The following is a 19,016-nucleotide window of genomic DNA, read 5'->3' as shown; positions in this document are numbered from 1 at the left end:
TTGTGTCCATACAAAAAGGACATTGCTCTGAATAAACTATGCAAAAGACTTATTGAGAAGAGAAAAACAATATTTACAAGTCAACAGAGCACAAAGTTTACAAATAAACACAGAGGAATGGGAGTACCCAATAAACCTAAGCTACCTGAGGCTATGTAGGAAGGACAAAACAATGTTATCCTACAGGCTGCCAAGGATGTGGCAAAGCTGTGGCCAGTCTGATTATTACACCCACACATCCCCCGGGGCGGGGGAGGGGATTAGAAAATCAGAGGTGTGAGTTAATCTGCTAGAGATTGGGGCCTTCCTAACTGTCTGCTTCACGAAGAATATGGTAGAAGCCAACCACCTCACCTGCCAGTGTGGACACATCTATACAACAAGCATAAGAGATTAAAGAGATGGTGAGTTTCCCAAAAGACACTCAAGCTCCATGTTAAGAATGGAGCAGCGATTGGCATATGAGACCAATATACCTGCATGTTAGTCTTAAATTCTGATAGAAATGGTGTGCAATTATGCTGCCATTCTTGATTATTAGGACACAACTGGTGTGCGGACACTAATGATGAAAATTTCTGCTTGGCAATGGCAGAAGTTAAGTCTCCCATATTCTATAGAGAGATTGTGGAACGTAAAAGAAATAGAATTTAGAATCTCAAGAAATAAATGCTTACCTCTTTATTGAAAAAAAAAGAATGGAACAGGAGGCCCGAGAGATGGCACAGTGGGTAGGGCCGCTTGCCCTCCATGTGGCTGACCCAGGTTGGATCCCAGCACTGAATATGGTCCCCAAAGCCCTGTCAGGAGTGATCTCTGGACACAGATCCAAGAGTCCGCCCTCGGCAGCAACAAGTGTGATCCCCAAACCCAAACCAAACTAAAGCAAACAAACAAAATTGGAAGAGATCATTAGGGCTGGAGTGATAGCACAGTGGTAGGGCATTTGCCTTGCACGCAGCCAACATGGCCAACTCAAGTTCGATTCCTCCGCCCCTCTGGGAGAGCCAGGCAAGCTACCAAGAGTATCTCGCCTGCACTGCAGAGCCTGGCAAGCTACCCGTGACATATTTGATATGCCAAGCACAGTAACAACAAAGTCTCCAATGGAGACGTTACTGGGCCCGCTCGAGCAAATCGATGAACAACGGGAGGACAGTGACAGTGACAGTGACATGGAAGGGAGGGGGTTGTCAAGTGAGGTCAGAGAGACTCCAACCAGTTGGTGCGTTTACTTGGCCTACAGGAGGCCCATGTTAGATCCCTGACTGCCTGGTCCCCTGAGCATCACTGAAATAACCCCTGATCACTGAGCCAGGAGAAGCCCCCAAGCACATCCAGGGGTGACCCTGACCCACCCTGCCCCTTGCTAAGAAACAGGAATGAGGAGAAAAAGGAAATGCAATGAAGGCAACAGAGAAGAGGAGGCAGGAAAGAATGAGTGAGTGAGTGCCGGTTCAGGTAGGGATAAAGATGGGAGAACATTCAGACTTCAAAGATTTTTCAGTGAAGAGAATTCACATTTGTATTTCAAGATAATGTAGTTTAAAAAAAGAAAAAGAAAAAAAGAAAAAAAGCTTGATGCAAATTCCTCCTTTTCCTCTGGCTAAATGAATATCATTTATTCAGTATAAAATCTTTATATGTTCCACATGTTAAGAATAAATGTACATTAAATCTTGTTAAAAAAAAAAAAACTCATGTGCAAAGTCCCTGAGGTCTGCAGGGGGCTGACATCTGTCAGTGTAGGTGCTCTCCCTCTGCTCTGAAGCTGGAAGGTGGATCCTTGTTTTCTGGGTTTTCAGGGGAGGAAACTAAGGCACAGGGAGACCCAGACACACTGGGCACAGCATCACCAGCACTGTGTCACCTCTGAGCACATCACTGCATGTGATCTGCCTCCCTGAGTCACACTTCTGGGAGATGCTGGGAGCACCGGAGATCACCAGGTCTTAGCTCTGCCCTGCGAGCCCTGGGAATACCCAGGAGGCCACCACATCCCCTGGAAGCCCCTGACCTGGGTTTTAACCCAAAGGCTGCCTCTGGGCAATGTGTCAGGGAGAGACCCTTCTGGAAGCCAAAGGGCCTTGTAGAAAACCACCCTGGCACTAGAGTTTTGGAGTAACCAAAACGAGTGGCTGAAGCAACATGGGTGCTCCTTAACTCAGTCCAACACTGTAAAGGAAGGTCACGCCCTTGGGGTTTTCTGGCCACATCCGTACCCAAGTCCCTGAGGGTGGTTTAGATCATCAAATCTAACACCTTCCTTGCCCCCGATGGCAGAAGGCCGGAGGGTCTTGAGTGGCGGAGTGACCCCCAGGATACAGCTGGGAGATGGGAAAAGGACTAAGAGGTGCCCAATGTGGGTGAATCTCCCTCCTCCTCCCATGGGAGTCTCCATGTGCCCACTCCCACATTTTTTCCAGAATCTTCCTCCCCTGGGGGCAGATGGAGGGGAGGATCCTGGTGCCCAGTAGGAATGGCAGAGAGGCCCTGGCATCCAGCCCAAGACAGATGGCCCAGGATCAGATCCAGCATGGCCTCCGATGAGCTGAGGGGTCCCGAAGTTCACGTCAAGTCTTTGTGCAGCACCTGCACGAAAACTTGCTCTTCCACTTCCTAAACCATCAAAGCGTTCCTAGTGCCACTCGGCAGCTTCGTTCAATCACTCAAAGGAGTGTCTTCAGCAGCTGTTACTCATCATTCTCCCTAGACCACCTCCCTCCCCTCAGCCCCACGAGCAAATCCAAAGACCTTCTCACCACAACATCGTTCCTCTGCTCTCAAAACATAAAGCGCAGCAAAGTGCCTTTATAACTGAGTTCCCACATCCCCTCTTCCAGGGAACCTGCCTTGCATACCTCAACTCAAGGGGGTCCTCTGGGACCAGAGCAGTAGTACAGTGGGTAGAGCATTTGCCTTGCTGGTAGCCCACCCAGATTCGATCCCCGGCATCCCATTTGGTCCTCTGAGCACTACCAAGAGCAGTTCCTGAGTGCAGAACTAGGAGTAACCCCCGAGCATCACTGGGTGTGACCCAAAAAGCAAAAGAAAGGCGGGGAGGGGGGGTGTCCTCTCTGGCATGTCTAGGAAGCATTCCAGAAGGTCCTTCTACCTATTGAGTCTTTCTGGGTGGGGCTGGGGCTGCTTCTTCCTTTTTCATGGGGAAGTGTGCATGTCACAGATGGAAGTTACAGCATCCTTAAGCTCTGAGTCTTTGGTATTCAGACCCTGACGGATCCCCATAGGTAGGAGTGCAACACACAAACAGTGCCCAGCTGGCGAGGGGTGGGAGGAGGGAAATGCCCTGAGACCCTGCGGGCTGGGAACATGGGCAGCACAGCCAGGGGAAAGAACTGGGAGCTCTCACACACCACCCTCCCCCCCTCCCACATCCTGGGCCCATCTCTGGGGCTGCTGCAAGCCTCTTGGTGCAGAAAACGCCACCGACCAATTGCACAGTGAGGCCTGTTAGATGACAGATAACAGCGGCTAAGAACATCAAGAGCCCACAGAAGCAGGCACCCCACTAAGGACTCCCCACGGTAGCAGCTGGGCCTGCGAGGCATTGCTTGTTATGGTCCCCCCCCCCCCGGAGTCTGCAGAACCCCCTGTAAACAGCTGGGTCCCCACAGGCAGGTCTGGACCCCACTGTCACTGTGCTTGGCTCCTTTGAGGGCCGGTGACACCAGCTTCCGCTGAAAGGAAGTTGACCTCACCTTCTTTCCTTTCTGCACCTTTAAGTCAACCTGGGGGGCGGGGGGGGGGGGGCTCTGCCTGCCACGTGGGAAGTAGGTCTCAGGGTCTCTCTAGATACTCACGATAACGAAGACCCCGTAACACCGAAAGAGAGAAGAGGTAACAGAAGCAGCTCATCTGCGTCTCTCTGCCTGCCCGTCTGGCGGCCAAGGCGCGCGGGTATTGGCTGGGGCCCTGGAATTTAGGTCAATGACATTCCCTCTGCCTCTCGGAACTGCGTCTTCTTGCGAGCAGCTGATTTCCTGTTTGACTGAGGTTGACGGCAGCAGTGAAGTGACTATGAAGTCTTCCATCCTGTTTATTTATCACTCCTAACAATGGGCTTTTGGGGAAGGAGGGCCGGCCCGCTGCAAAGGCGTTGACGAGCGTGCCGTGATGCCCCCTGAATAATGCATGCCTGCTTTTTGTGTGTGCCCGGCGTGGCCCGCGTTCAGGGGGATTCGGAAAGCTTTGAAGCACCTGCTCTGAACAGCTCCAATGACAGCCCCGAGTCCAGATAAGATCTGAGCTCGGCCTCCTCCCCACCACCCCTTTCAGCTCGCCAAGCTGCCCCCTTCTCCCTTTTTGCATTTACAATCAGCTCTGAGACGAGGACAAGGAGAGAGTTTGTCAAAGGCACCAGCTTCGGGGCTCTTGCCACCCTTCCCCGGGGTTGGGGGGGAGCCCACCCTGGGGTGGAGGTGAGGGGAAAGCCTTCTCTCATAAGGCCTTCTGCAAGCTTCTCTCCTGCCCATACCCTGAGGGGCCCTACAAGTTACCCTCCACACTCCAACCCACCCATTCTCCCGAACAATAACCTGACCAGAGATTTAAGATCCTCTACCACTCACGAGAGGGTCTGAACCCACCTTTTGTGTATGCCTTGTGACGCTTGGCACAGTATTCAAACTTCATAGCTGGCAGACTCAGTAGTCCCCTGCATGGAGCATGATGTGGGCCTGCAGATATCCGTGGCTGAGCTCCCGGAAACTGGCCCTCCAGGGTGCTCCCGTGACCCCCACTTTGACTCCCCCTGCAAGGGCCCATCCTCAGCAGCAACCACAAGCCCAGCAAGAAAAGAGCAGATTGTCTACTCCTGCTAGACAATCCTGCGACCCCTGCCAGTTCACTGCATTCCTTCTGGAACCCTTGAACCTCATCATGCTCTTTCTAATCCCCAACATGGGGCAGGTTTATGGCATTCCTCTCTCAGTGGTGCATGGGAAACTGTGGGCAGACAGAAAATCTATACCCAAGTGTGGGTATGGTGACGGGCACTGGAGCAGATAAGACCCAACCTTGCAAAGTGGACCAAAAGCAAAGCCTCGAAAGTAGGAGTATCTGGGCAAAGTTGGCGAGAACAAGGTGTCAACCAGCACCACGTGTTTGGCCTTGAGCCTCACTGGATCTCCTAGTCACATGAGCCCAAGACATAGAAACTGTCACATATGCTTAGCAACTAACTGCAGCATCTTGGTTGGGATTGAACCAGGACAAACCAGAGTTGGAGAGGTAATAGGCCAATCATGTTAAACTTCATGTGATTGGACTTTCTTGTAAGCCGAGACCCTTTATAAAACATGTGTGCATTTGTCAATAAGGGGAAAGGTTATCAGCTGCTCCCGGAAGGTGTTTCTCCATGCACCCGTAATTCCTTCACCTCACGTGTGCCCAGATCTGGTGCACAACGTGTTTGGGAACCATTGGGGGAAAACTGTGCCCCAACATCCAAGCCTCGCCTGTGGGACCTTCAGCCTCAGCGAATGATCTCCAAGACTGCCCAGGCACCCTGTGCAATGTCCTCTGGTTGGTACACATGCACCCGCCATATAGTACCACCAGTTCCCCCTCTGTGCCCACATCAGGATAGTCTCCCTCACCTGGACTCAACAAAACTGAGTTCCTAGAACCCCCTGGACCCCCCAGAGAAGCATTTCAGAATTCTAGGATCCAGCCATTCCATCCACTCACAATACTGACCTCATTAGTTGTCCTCTCGTCCACTCTGTAGTTTAAGTATTGAATGATCTCCCACCTCTCCCCCAGACATATATCAAAAGAAAATTGTCACCTGAGAGGTGAAAACAAAACAAATCACCCTGTAAAGATCTGGTTTAAGAATCCTCCCTAGCCCCAGCCCTACCTGGAACATTCTCTTTTTTTGTGGCCTTCTCCTCTTCTCTCTGGAGTTTTACTCATTTGCGTAACTGAATTAACCTTTTTTTTTTTTTCAATTTTTATTAGTGAAACACCATGAGGTACAGTTGTGGACTTACAAGTTTTTTTGCTTGGGTTTCAGTTATACAATGATTGAGTACCCATCCCTCCACTAGTGCCCATTGTCCACCACCAATGATCCCAGTATCTCTCCCATCTCCATTCCCCCCATCCCACCCTGCCTCTGTGGCAGGGCATTCCCTTTTGTTCTCTCTATCCTTCTGGGTGCTGAGGTTTGCAAAAGGGGCATTGAGTGGCAATCATGTTCGGTCCATAGTCTACTTTCACCATGCATCTCCCATCCTGACAGGATCCTCCCAACACCCTTTACTTGGTGCTCCCTTCTTTATCTGAGCTGCCTTTTCCCCTAGCATGTGCGTCTGGCCTTCAAGCCATGGAGTGAACCTCCTGGTACTTATCTCAGCTATTCTTGGGTGTTAGTCTCCTATTTTAATACTTTATATTCCCCAGATGAATGCAATCTTTCTATGTCTGTCCCTCTCTTTCTGACTCATTTCACTTAGTGTGATACTTTCCATGTAGTACCATTTGTATGTAAATTTCATGACTTCATCTTTTCTAACATCTGCATAGTACTCCATTGTGTAGATGTACCAAAGTTTCTTTAACAGTCATCTGTTCTCAGGCACTCCGTTTTTTTTTTCCAGATTTTGGCTATTGTGAATAGCGCAGCAATGAACATAGAAGTGCAGATGTCATTTCGACTGTACTTTTTGCCTCTCCTTTGAAGTCTGTGTAGGTGGGGTTGGCTGAGAAGGTACTCTGGGCAACGCATCTCTTTGCAGTTGTTTTGACTGCTTCACCTTTGTGGAGCCTGTTTTGTTTCTGGGGTCCATCCACCTCATAATGTTTCCTTGTGTTCTATAGACAATCCCTGGAGAACCCGAATCTGTGTGTGTGTTTTGACCAGGAAGTGCTCAGGTGGTCTACCCCTGGTGGGTTGGGTTCCTTGCAGTGTTTGCTGAGGTAGATTTATAGGAAATGATTGCTGAAGCATTGTCCCACTGGAGAAGGAACCAGGGCAGAGACACTGAGCATTTTGGAGTTCCCAGAGCAAGGCAGGGGATGGAGGGTTAGTACAGCAGATTGGGTGTTTGACTTGAATGTGGCAGACTCAGGGTCAATCCCCGACTTCAGATATCGGCACCCAGAAGTTATTTTCAAGTGCAGAGCCAGGAGTGACCCCTGAGCATTTCTGCCTGCGGCCTAAAAGCAAAACAAAAGACCAGGTCAAGGCAGATTGCTGTGCAAAGACATTTTACCCATTTCCCCATTTATACTCTGAAAAAAATATGAGTTGCCTTTGCACCTGGTCACTATTCCAATTTCTTAGCACCAGATGCTGTCACTTGTCTGGCTGGGTGTTATGAAGAGTAGCTCATGGTAGATCTGTTTGACTCCACTCATTCTCTGAAACCCGTGAGCTTGGTCGTCTCCTCACTGTCTGGCTTCCTGACTTCTGTTCTGTAAAATACCTGTTCAAGGTCTTCTGCCAATTGTTTAAGGGTTCATTTACACTTGTCTTGCTAAGCAGCTGTAGGAGTTCCTTTTGGGTCTTGATTACTTGTCATTTTAAATTATTTTATAAATGTAGTTTTTAAGTTTTTATTTTTCTTTTATTTTGCTCTTTTTAAAAATTGAGTCATCTTTTCTAACTTTGCCTTTTGTGCCTGTTTAAGAAATATTTCTTCACACAAATTCATTCAAATGGCATTTTCTTTGAAAACTTTTACTGTTTTTCCTTTTATATGTATTTTAACCTGGAATTTTAGTGAGTGTATATTGTGTATATATGATTCCGAGCCAGGCTGTTTTCAGTTGGGGCGCCCCAGAGTGGGGCAGGTGAGAGCCCTCCCCACCCCAAGGGACCCAGCCCCAGCAGCCAACCTCACCACCCAACTGCCGCCATGCCCCAGGCCACTTTCTGGACACATCATAAGACACTTCCTACCCATTTTCCATAATTACCACACCATATTTAATAGGGTTCAGACATTAGGCAACAAATCATAGAGAGAAATATATGTGTCTTGGAGAGCCCGGCAAGCTACTGAGAGTATCCTGCCTACACGGGCAGAGCCTGGCAAGCTCCCCGTGGCATATTTGATATGCCAAAAACAATAACCATAACAGGTTTCATTCCCCTGACCTGAAAGAGCCTCAAATCATTGAGAAAGACAAGTAAGGAGAGGTTGCTAAAATCTCAGGGCTGGGAGGAATAGACACGTTACTGGCGCCTGTTCAAGTAAATCGAGGAACAAAGGGATAACAGTGACAGTGATATTGTGAGAGAGAGTTCTAGTACACTGAATGTGAATAATGAATTCTTCTATATCAGTACTTTAAAATCCATTCTTTTCCCATTGATACATATGGGAATCTATTTTTTTCGCATTGATTGACATTAAACTTGATTTAAAAACTGCACAAACACAAACAAAATTTCTGACTCTTCATTTGTTTCACTGGTTGGTTTGTGTAACCCAGGAACAATATACATTGTCTTAATTACTACCATTAGAGTAATTATTGACATCTGCACAAACCAGACAACAAATCTTGTTCTTCTCATTCAGAAGAAGCTCCCTTTTCCTGACATTTGTAATTCCATATAGATTATAGATTCAGTCTGTCAATTCTCACACACATACCCAAGTAGCAGCCAAGGCTACTTGGATAGTGTTTGAAAGACAGTGAAATAAAAGACAATCTGTAGATCAATTTGGGAGAATTGTCATGTCATTAAGGCTACTTTATCTAACCCAGAGATCTATCTTGGTCATCAAGGTCTTACAATAATTTTTTCCCATTTTCTTCTTATAAAACTTGGACATCATCTGTTAGATGACTAAATTCCTTCAGTATTTGATGAGATTAATATAATATCTGTTATACTATTTATTGATTGTCTGTCAAGTATACAAATATAATCAATTGTGGTAGGTTGACTTGGGGGTTGGGAAGCTTATTAAACTCTCCCACAATCCATCTGCAAACATATTGGAGTTTTCACTGTATCACTGTATCACTGTCATCCCATTGTTTATCGATTTACTTGAGCGGGTGCCAGTAATGTCTCCATTCATCCCAGCCCTGAGATTTTAACAGGCTCTTCTTACTTGTCTTTCCCAACACTGCTGTATTGGAGACTCTTTCAGGGTCAGGTGAATTAGACCCGTTATTGTTACATTTTTTGGCATATTGAATACTCCACGGGTGGAGCGATAGCACAGCAGTAGGGCGTTCGCATTGTATGCAGCCAACATGGCCGACCCAAGTTCGATTCCTCCACCCCTCTTGGAGAGCCCGGCAAGCTACCGAGAGTATCTCGCTCACACGGCAAAGCCTGGCAAGCTACCCGTGATGTATTCAATATGCCAAACACAGTAACAACAGGTCTCACGATGGAGACGTTACTGGGCCCGCTCGAGCAAATCGATGAACAATGGGAGGACTGTGACTGTGACTGTGAATACGCCACAGGTAGCTTGCCAGGCTCTCCCATGCGGGTGGGATACTCTGAGTAGCTTGCCAGGATCTCCCAGATAGAGGGAAATATATGTATATATATACATATATTATATATGTATAATATATAATATATAATAATGTATAATATAATATGGGCTGGAGCGATAGCACAGCGGGTAGGGCGTTCGCCTTACAAGCGGCCAACATGGCCGACCCGAGTTCGATTCCTCCGCCCCTCTCGGAGAGCCCGGCAAGCTACCGAGAGTATTCGATATGCCAGACACAGTAACAACAAAGTCTCCAATGGAGACGTTACTGGGCCCGCTCGAGCAAATCGACGATCAACGGGAGGGCCTTTACCTTTTACCTATATTATATATAATATATAATATTAGGTCAGTTACTGTGTGTGGCATATCGAATACTCTCGGTAGCTTGCCGGGCTCTCCGAGAGGGGCGGAGGAATCGAACTCGGGTCAGCCATGTTGGCCGCGTGTAAGGCGAACGCCCTACCCGATAGCACAGTGGTAGGGTGTTTGCCTTGCACGCAGCCAACATGGCCGATCCGAGTTCAATTCCTCCGCCCCTCTCGGAGAGCCCGGCAAGCTACCGAGAGTATCTCGCCCGCATGGCAGAGCCTGGCAAGCTCCCCGTGATGTATTCGATATGCCAAACACAGTAACAACAAAGTCTCCAATGGAGACGTTACTGGGCCCGCTCGAGCAAATCGAAGATCAACGGGAGGGCCTTTACTTTTAATATATAATAATATATAATAATGTATAATATATAATATATGTGTATATATTATATATGTATAATATATGTATATACACATATATTATATATATTATATATACATATATATTTTCCTCTATGATTTGTTGACTGCATTAACAAGAGGGAAAATAAGCGTTGTAGCCTTAGACTCCTATAAACACATTTGAGCAAAAGGCTCTAGAAAGTACTGTATGTGTGTAGCAATTTCATCCTGAGTGACTGTCTTTGTTTAAAGCAAAAAAAGAAAAAAATTCCTTGTAACACAAGTACACTTAAATACCCAAAAACCTACAAAACCCCAAAATGACCTGATACCATACTGAGATGACCCTCTAGCCTGTCCATTACTTCCTGTCTTCCTAATTATGGCACTGAACCAGGCTGGACAGTGACCCCGACAGGAAGGGGTTCTCGTCCCAGAGCCGAAAGGACACTGACGCGGGATGTGCCGTGGATGGGGAAGGCAGGGGAGCATCTCATGAACATGCAACTCACACCCCCACCTCTACGAATCCAAGCTCATTCAAGAAACTTCTTATATACATGATGATCTTGGAGCGGATGATAAACTTCTGCCTCACGAAGTCATTCAGGATTAGATCCAAGTACCTCTGTCGATACCGGGTTTCCTTGTCTTTGAGGACTTGGAGTTTTGAATATAAATAATCTTTTGATTAACACGTGAGGTTCGAGGGCATTTGAAGCTTCCTTTTGAAACTTAGTGCCTTGGACTTCATCTTTGCTGGTTGCATTGTCTGAGCTGGGACCTGAGGTTCCCCCAGATACTGGGCAGGGTTCTGAGGCAGAGGGTCTCTGTCTTAGACTTGAAGTAGACACAGACTGATAAGATATATGTGTTTGGGGCTTTGGGGGTTTTGTTTTGGTTTGGTTTGGCTGAGTTTAGGGGCCAAATCTAGCAGTTCTCAGGAGTTACTCCTGGCTCTGTATTCAGAAATTTATCTTGGCAGACTCAGGGACCATACGGATGTCAAGAATTGAACCAGGATCTGCTGAATGCAAGGCAAGAACCCTCCTTATTGTACTATTTCTTCTGCCCTAAGATATGGTATCTTAATCCCTGTAAGAAGGGGATGCGCTCTAGACTTTGGAAAGGAAACAAAGGAAATTTCTTTCTATTCCTTTTTGTTATATTTTTCTCATGAATAGATAGACTTACTAACTTTCAAACTTACTAATACTATCCCTTTCACTAAAAGTTTTGCTAGTGGAGATTCACAAATACGTCTCAGAAGAGATGCAAGTCGAGTCACTAAAATTGATGGGTACCCTGGTCTTCTAAACTCTGGGGTGCCCTCTGGACAGGGATGAGCCAAGACCCCATCTTGCTAAAGCCTTGCAGTCACACTCACATTCCACAGCTGCCCCATGCCAATAGCCCAAGTCCCCTGCTTCTTGACTTATTTCTGCAGAAATGCCAAACCAATGAAAATTCTAGGTATAACCGGTTTTCAGGTTGAGAACTCTGAGGCCTCCTCCCATCCACCCCATAATTCTGCAGCCACACCCACATCCCACAGTTACCACCAAGTCAACTGATCAGCCCATTTCTATAGATCCTAGAATTTCTGGAGAGCACAGCCTTGCACGAGTCCACAGGACAACTCCAAATTCCACAGTGCTGGTAGTCTAGTAGCAGCACACCAAATTAGATGGGAAAGTAGCAGAGAAGTTGACTAAGCTCCATAAAAAATAAATAAATAACATAGAAGACTACTGAGTAGACCACAAACAGCTTAGTAAACCCTCAAAAGACTTAATAGTGAAATTAATAATTTCCACAAATTTTCTTTAACTAGTATTTTTGATAATTCCATTAGCTATTGAGTTGTAACAAGCAATGTCACTTGATCACTCGACATCCTGTTACTCATCGATTTGCTCGAGCGGGCACTAATAACATCTCCATTCGTCCCTGTCACTTGCTAGTGTAGCCCAATGGCGTCTGCTCATTATAGGAACACTAAGAGCCTCAAACTGATGTTTCAGGGTCTTGATAAAGAAGACTGACCAACTCGTAGGTGGGCGGAACAAGCAATATAAAATAAATTCATCTGTGCCTGCCCAGGGGGCAGGGATGGGGGCTGGTTGGAAAAATGGAGAAATGGTGGAGGTACCAGTCACTCTGGCGGTAGGATTGGTCCTAGACCAACTGAATGCCCAGTGCAACTGTATTATGAACACCTTTGTAAACTCTGGAGTTTAAATAAAGTATCACTCATATACTTGTCATCTCATTGTTCATCGATTTGCTCGAGCGGGCACCAGTAACATCTCCATTAATCTCTGTTGTGCTCTAGCATAGCCCATAGGTGTATCGGAGGATCATCCTAACACCCTTTATTTTGTACTCCCTTCATGTAATATTTTTATTTTCCTTAAACATCCATTTTTAGGGGCCGTAGATCTGACTCAAATGGCAAAATGCATGCTTAGCCTGTGCAAGGCCCTGCATTTCATCCCCAGCAACTCATGATCCCCCAAAATATAGAAAATTCTTTCAGAGCTGGGGGTGATGCTCAGAAGGCTGGAAAACTTACCCTAGGGTCCAAGTTATAGTGCTGGGCCCATCTGCTCCATTCCAGCATGGGACACTGCCACGTGGGGGCCCCAAAAGCATCAGACTCATGTCACACCCCATCACTCACCTACACGCCGAACCATCAGACCATGTGGTAAGGCTCTCGCTGGGGGCGGCCTCTAAGCCCCCTTAGCTTAAAAAAATTAATAATAAATAAACATACTATTTTAAAATTCCTTTTTGTAATGTTGAACTTTATTCTGCTATGTATTTTTAATCTAAATGAGAGAGCAAGCTCGTTAGTCTTTAGTCTATTTTCCTGTACAGAATAATCTTTAAAGGATAAGTTGTCTGCGGATATTATTGTTCTTACTGCATCACATTTATCACATCACACTCTGCATTGATTGTGGAATGCTCACTGTTCTTTATATTCGGCTCTGAACATTTCTAATTTCTTCTATAATTTCTACTTCAACGCATGACTTATTTAGAACTACATGTTTAAATGCCCAAGTATGTAGCAATATTTTAGATATAATTTTGCTGCAGATAGCTACACGATGGCAATACTTAGATGATGGTCATAGAATACAGACCAAGAGAGGTTTGTTTTTCATCTACTCACCTGTCAACTTTGCATATTCTATGTATAGTTGAAAAAATTATACATATTCTTTAACTATTGACTGCATTATCCTGTATATCTGTTTTCCAATTAAAAAAAGTAATACCTAATACATAGAAAACTGTTATTCACAAAGTAACATACTAAATACAGATGATGAAATTTTCATAAGGCTCAGACATTGATATAGACTCCCATGATAAGAACTTTTATGGTATACACGAGATCTACAATTGTAGCTCACTAGTCACTCCAGTTTTACATGCGAGAATAATAAACAATTGTCCTAGAACCAAGGTTAAAATGTTCAGTGCCAAGGCTTAAGCCATAGTATTGGTGCCGTACTGATTTTTCAATACAGTTCCATTTGTCTGATGACTAGTTTATCTTCTGCGACTTACCAGTTACTAAGAGAATAGTGTCCAGCCCTTCTTACATAAGAATGGGTTGGCGCATCTTTCTTTGATGCTGTCACTCTTCCTTTCTGTCTATTGGGACTTTCTCTGCAGATATATTTGTTGTGAAACTGGTGGTTGTGTCTTTAACATTGGGAGTTGATATTTGCTTTTCTCTCAAAGGTCTTCTAGTTTATATCACCCTAGCTGTCCTCGCTTTTTCCTCTTTGCTATGGCAGTAACCTTCCCCTGGGCTTTTCTGCCAAGCAATCTGTACACCTGAGAAGTCTTTGTTCAAGTCACTGTCCCTCAATATGGTTCAGAGCTAGCTTTCAAAAAAAGTGTCAATCTGGGCTTCTTTTCCAATCCACTCTGAGATTCTGAATCTTTTAACTAAAACACTTGATAATGTGCACTGATAGCAATTATTTCTACATTTGGGTTGATTTATGTCAATAGATTTTGTAGATTCTAGTTATTTGTCTTTTCCTCATTGGATCTAACTCTGGCCTTTCCTCAGCTTGAGGACTTGTGATTTGATGTTTTCTCCCTCCTGGTTTGGCTCTTGTTCATAGCATTCACTTTTCTTAAGTAGAGCCCCAGGAAATGTTATGATCCCTACTTGGCTTATCCAGGACTTAGCACTTTTGCCTTGCTCCTAAATAATACTGACTTCTTGGAAACTCAACTTGTTTCCCTACTTTTATACATGATTGTTGATGGCTCTTGCTATCTTTTTAAAGTTGACATGTCTGTAATACTTTTTAAAAGCAGGAAAAAAAGTGCTTGATTAGGTTTCTTCGCCCAGATTTCTTCTTTGCTTGATCATTATTCCAATGCTGAATTGTAGGAGCTCCATCTAGATTTCCTTGGCTTCAAAACTTTTAGAATTTTCTTTCTGAAAAGGTCTGTACTTAAATTCTCCCCACTTATGTTTACTAGAAAGGAAGGTCTCCATTTCACCCTCTTATTTTTCTTTTATTGAAGTAATGCTGACTTCCAAAGGGTACTTATGTTTTCCTACTGCACCATGAGCACAGCACACCCTCCACCAAAGTGCATATGTTCTTCCACCTTTGTCCACAGGAATACACACACACACACACACACACACACACACACACGCATGCACACACTAGCCATCACTAACTGTAAGTTCGATCCTACCATCATAACTTAAAGGTTTGTTTCCCCTAGACACTAGACCATCTCTTCCTTGCTTTTCCTTTACGCATGAGGGAAATCATAAAGTATTTCTTTCTCCTCTGACTGATTTCTCTTAGCATAACTCCCTCAAGTTCCACTCATGTTGGATTGAAGCACAAAAACAATTTTTTTCTTATAACTGAGTGATATTCCATAGTTGTATAGACCAGATCTTTTGATCCATGCATCTTTCACTGGGTACTTGTCACTCATTCTTGATATGCATAATTCCTCTTCAGCAGCTACTGTTCTTCTGTTCAAAGAAGCTCTCATATGCTGTCTCTCATTTCCATTATTGCTCAAGTAGGACAAGTTACCTTTCAATATCAGAGGACAACTATTTCTCTCCGTCAGTTGTTTGTATGGTTCTCTATTTTATCTTTGGGGTTTGTTTTGATAGGATATGCTTAAAGAGGCATGTATTTATTTTACTCAAGGTTTTTGAATATGCTGGGCTTGCTACCGGTAAGATTAGTCTATTTTTGTGTGTTGTGGAGGCAAAGGGGAACATCTAGAGGTGCCCAGGGGGACCCCTGGTGGTGATAAAGGGATCACATGTGGGGCCAGGGATTTGAACCAGGAATACAGTCATGGATTATATGCAAGGCTAGTGCCTTGCCCCCTGTACCATTTCTCAGGCCTACAAGATTGATACTTTTTTAAATCAATTATGGAATTTGTTTATCTACAAATTTAAACACTAAATTTAAATTCTATATTTGGGGCCCCCTTTTATACTTCCCATTTGGAACTCTGATTAAATATGTGCCGAATGTTCATGCTTCATCCTCCATTCCTGCAGAATTTCTCTATCTTAATTGCCTTTCTAAGATACATTCCCTTTCTTCACATGTATTTTCCAGATCGCTCATCTTTTCGTTGGTTCTGTTCAATCTGCTATGAAATACAGCCATTAAAATTTTTTACCTCTAATTAATTTATTTCCTGTTCTTCTACTTGATTCTTCCTGAGATTATTACTGGTTTTGGCAGATTATTACTGGTTTAGGTCAAGAAGTCAACATGACAAATGACCTGGCACCCGAGCTGCGCAGGAGGAAGAGAGCGACTTGGAACGCCTTCAAGAACGTCGAAGAAATAGCTAAGAGGACGAAGAACCTCCGGCTCCGGGCACATCTCTTCAATTCCACTGTTCTTCCTGCATTAACATACGCCTCAGAGACCTGGGCCCTATGAAAACAGGATGAGAACGCTATTCGGGTCTCCCAAAGAGGAATTAAAAGAGCTATGCTTGGAATATCACATTTCACTCAAATGAGAGAAAGAATCCGGAGTTCCGACTTCCATCAATGATCAAGAATCAGGACGCTGTCTCGTTTGCCAAGGTGTCAAAAATCAGATGGGCTGGTCACATAATGAGATTTAGAGATGACCACTGGACTAGAGCTGTTCCGACTGGATTCCACGGGATGTCAAAAGACCACGTGGCCGCCCACCTACAAGATGGTCAAACTTCTTCATCAAGATCATGAACGATCGGTTTGAGGCTCTTCATGTTCCCAGAGCGAACAGATGCCTTTGGGCTACACTAGCACGCGACAGGAACAAATGGAGACATTACTGGCGCCCGCTCGAGCAAATCGACGATTAACGGGAAGTCAAGTGATTCTTCCTGAGATAAAATTGATCACCTTCATCATTTCTTCTCATTTTAATGTCCGTTTTTACTTGGCAACACATAAGAATATTCTAATTATTTCAGAGAGGTATGGATGGTATGCTACAAATGGCATGCATTATTTGGTATTTCTATCAAAGTATGGTCCTCAGGTCCTCATCCTTCTCATGAGAACATAGTGATCTCTGTGAATGTATCCCGGGAACCAGTCCCTGCAGAGCCAGGAAAGGAGCAGGCTAACCCTCTTCCCCTCTCCTCTTCATCCACTCTACCCTCAGCTCTGGACAGATTACTCCTGACAGTCAGCTCTCAAGATGACTTTTCCACAAAAGAATTCCTGGGAGTGGTAATACCCAGGAAAGCTTACCCACAAGGAGAAAGTAATTCCACTGATATCTGAATTATCTTTGTTATTTACTTCAGTTTATTAACGCACTGCTAGAATTTCACCCTGGTGTTTTGTTTGTTGTGCTTTCTAATGGGAGGGTCAGGTTTCTACATGAGTATTTGTAGAGTTTAAAAACAGGCTAAAGGCTTTTGCTCGAACAGCACCTTTTCATTGTGGCTCAAATCTGCCAGTGACACCTCTGCGCCTGGCTAGGCTATGATTATTTCAAATGGGCAAGTTATGCTTTGGCTGCTCTTAGTCAAAGAATTGGATTGCATGACTTGAATGTCTGTACTAAGCCAGTCAGTGGACAGCTTGTTTCACTACAAAAGGGTTTCTTGGGGCTGTAGAGAGAATAAATAAATGAGGCTTGGGGCCAGAGTGATAGTATGGCAGGTGGGGCGTTTGCCTTGCACATGGCTAACTCGAATTTAATCCCCAGCATTCCATCTGACCCCCAGAGCACTGCCAGGAGTAATCTCTGAGTGCAGAATCAGGAATAATCCCTGGGTATCACTGGATGTGACCCAAAAGCCAAAAAATAAAGAGTCTCTTATTTTCTCATTATGGGGCTGCCTAGTGTTTGATCTTGGGCATCATGTTGTCTCCCAAGAACTGTTAGGAATGATCCCAGAGCTTAGAGCCTAGAATAGCCCTCAAGCAGCTCTGGATGTGAACAACATTCCCCCAACACCCCCACAAACTTTCTTGAATTCCTATTCATCATAATTGATAGCAACAATTGTTCCCAGTTATGAAACATTGACCCCAAGGATCAAGCACTTAGTTATGAGATAAAAATGGGCTAAGACATTTAATCAGAGCATTAACCTATTATTTTATCCACTTCCCAATGAAGAAACTGAGACATGGAGGAGAGTGTAAATCACTAATGTCATATAATTTGATAAATGGTAGAACTGGCATTTCCAATTCCATGCCTTTTACTGCGGTATAACTTTCTCCACGAACTCTAATCCAATTTGTGGAGTTTTTCTTTCATCTGCATGCACACACTTCATTTAAGCTGACCACTTCAGTGATTCTCTAAGCATTATCTTAATATCAGGCAGTTCTATGTGAGTCAAAAGAATGCTAATGTTTACCAAATATCATTCTCTTACACCATCTGCCTGAAACCTAGCCACAGCCTTTAAGATTGTTTAACAAACCAGTTTGAAAAAAATGGGCACTAAGTTTTTAGGAGGTCAAGTAACATCCAAGTTTCAGAATGGTAGTTTAATGGGAGTTTGACCAACTGCTTCCAGGTGCTCCACTAGACGCAAAGAAGCCACATTCCTTGTAACAGAAAAAACAACTCAAGCTATTGATGAAGAACAGAGGTCCCCAAGGATATGGGAGAAGCCCCATCCAGTCTCTGAGGGCAACAGCAGCTGAACGGGAGAAGAAAAAATTCACCAGAAGATGTGATATCGATGGACGTTGGTGTAAGACCTTGAGAGTGTAAGGTGTTGGCTAAGGGAACAGTGTATGCAAAGATTCAGAGGTGATGAAATGACACCATAGTGGAAATTGGAAACTGCTCCACATCACTGAAAATCAAATGTGATAGAGAGGTTCCCACAAAGGTTGAGCAAGCAGCCCACATAAGGCAGGTCCTGTAAGTAGCTCTTATCTTTATCTCAGAAGGATTCAGAACCAAAGACATGCTCAAGAAGTATTGATGTGATATGGAATTATGAATATGCAGTTGGCAAAAACACTATGACTTCATGAGGTAGAGAAGGAAGGGAACTGTATACATTTTAGTGACGTCTGTGAAACAGGAACATTATAGGCTAAGGCATAAATATAAACACGATTGTAAACCATGTTTCACTTAATCACTTAACTTCCTGTTAGTCGTCGATTTGCTCGAGCGGGCGCCAGTAACGTCTCCATTTGTCCCTGTCGCATGGTAGTGTAGCCCAATGGCATCTGTTCGCTCTGGGATCATGAAGAGCCTCAAACCGATCGTTCATGATCTTCACGAAG

At 44.7% G+C, this 19,016-nt stretch overlaps 1 pseudogene; it reads left to right on the top strand.

The window, feature by feature from the left end:
- Nucleotides 1-430: 430 nt before the first annotated feature.
- LOC130043247 (uncharacterized) lies at nucleotides 431-564 on the top strand (annotated as a pseudogene).
- Nucleotides 565-19,016: the final 18,452 nt, after the last annotated feature.

This window comes from Sorex fumeus, unplaced genomic scaffold (genome assembly GCF_029834395.1).
Source record: "Sorex fumeus unplaced genomic scaffold, SorFum_2.1 ptg000120l, whole genome shotgun sequence".
Lineage (NCBI taxonomy): Eukaryota > Metazoa > Chordata > Mammalia > Eulipotyphla > Soricidae > Sorex > Sorex fumeus.
The sequence above is the reverse complement of the archived record's forward strand: the minus strand, read 5'-3'. Positions and strand labels throughout refer to the sequence as shown.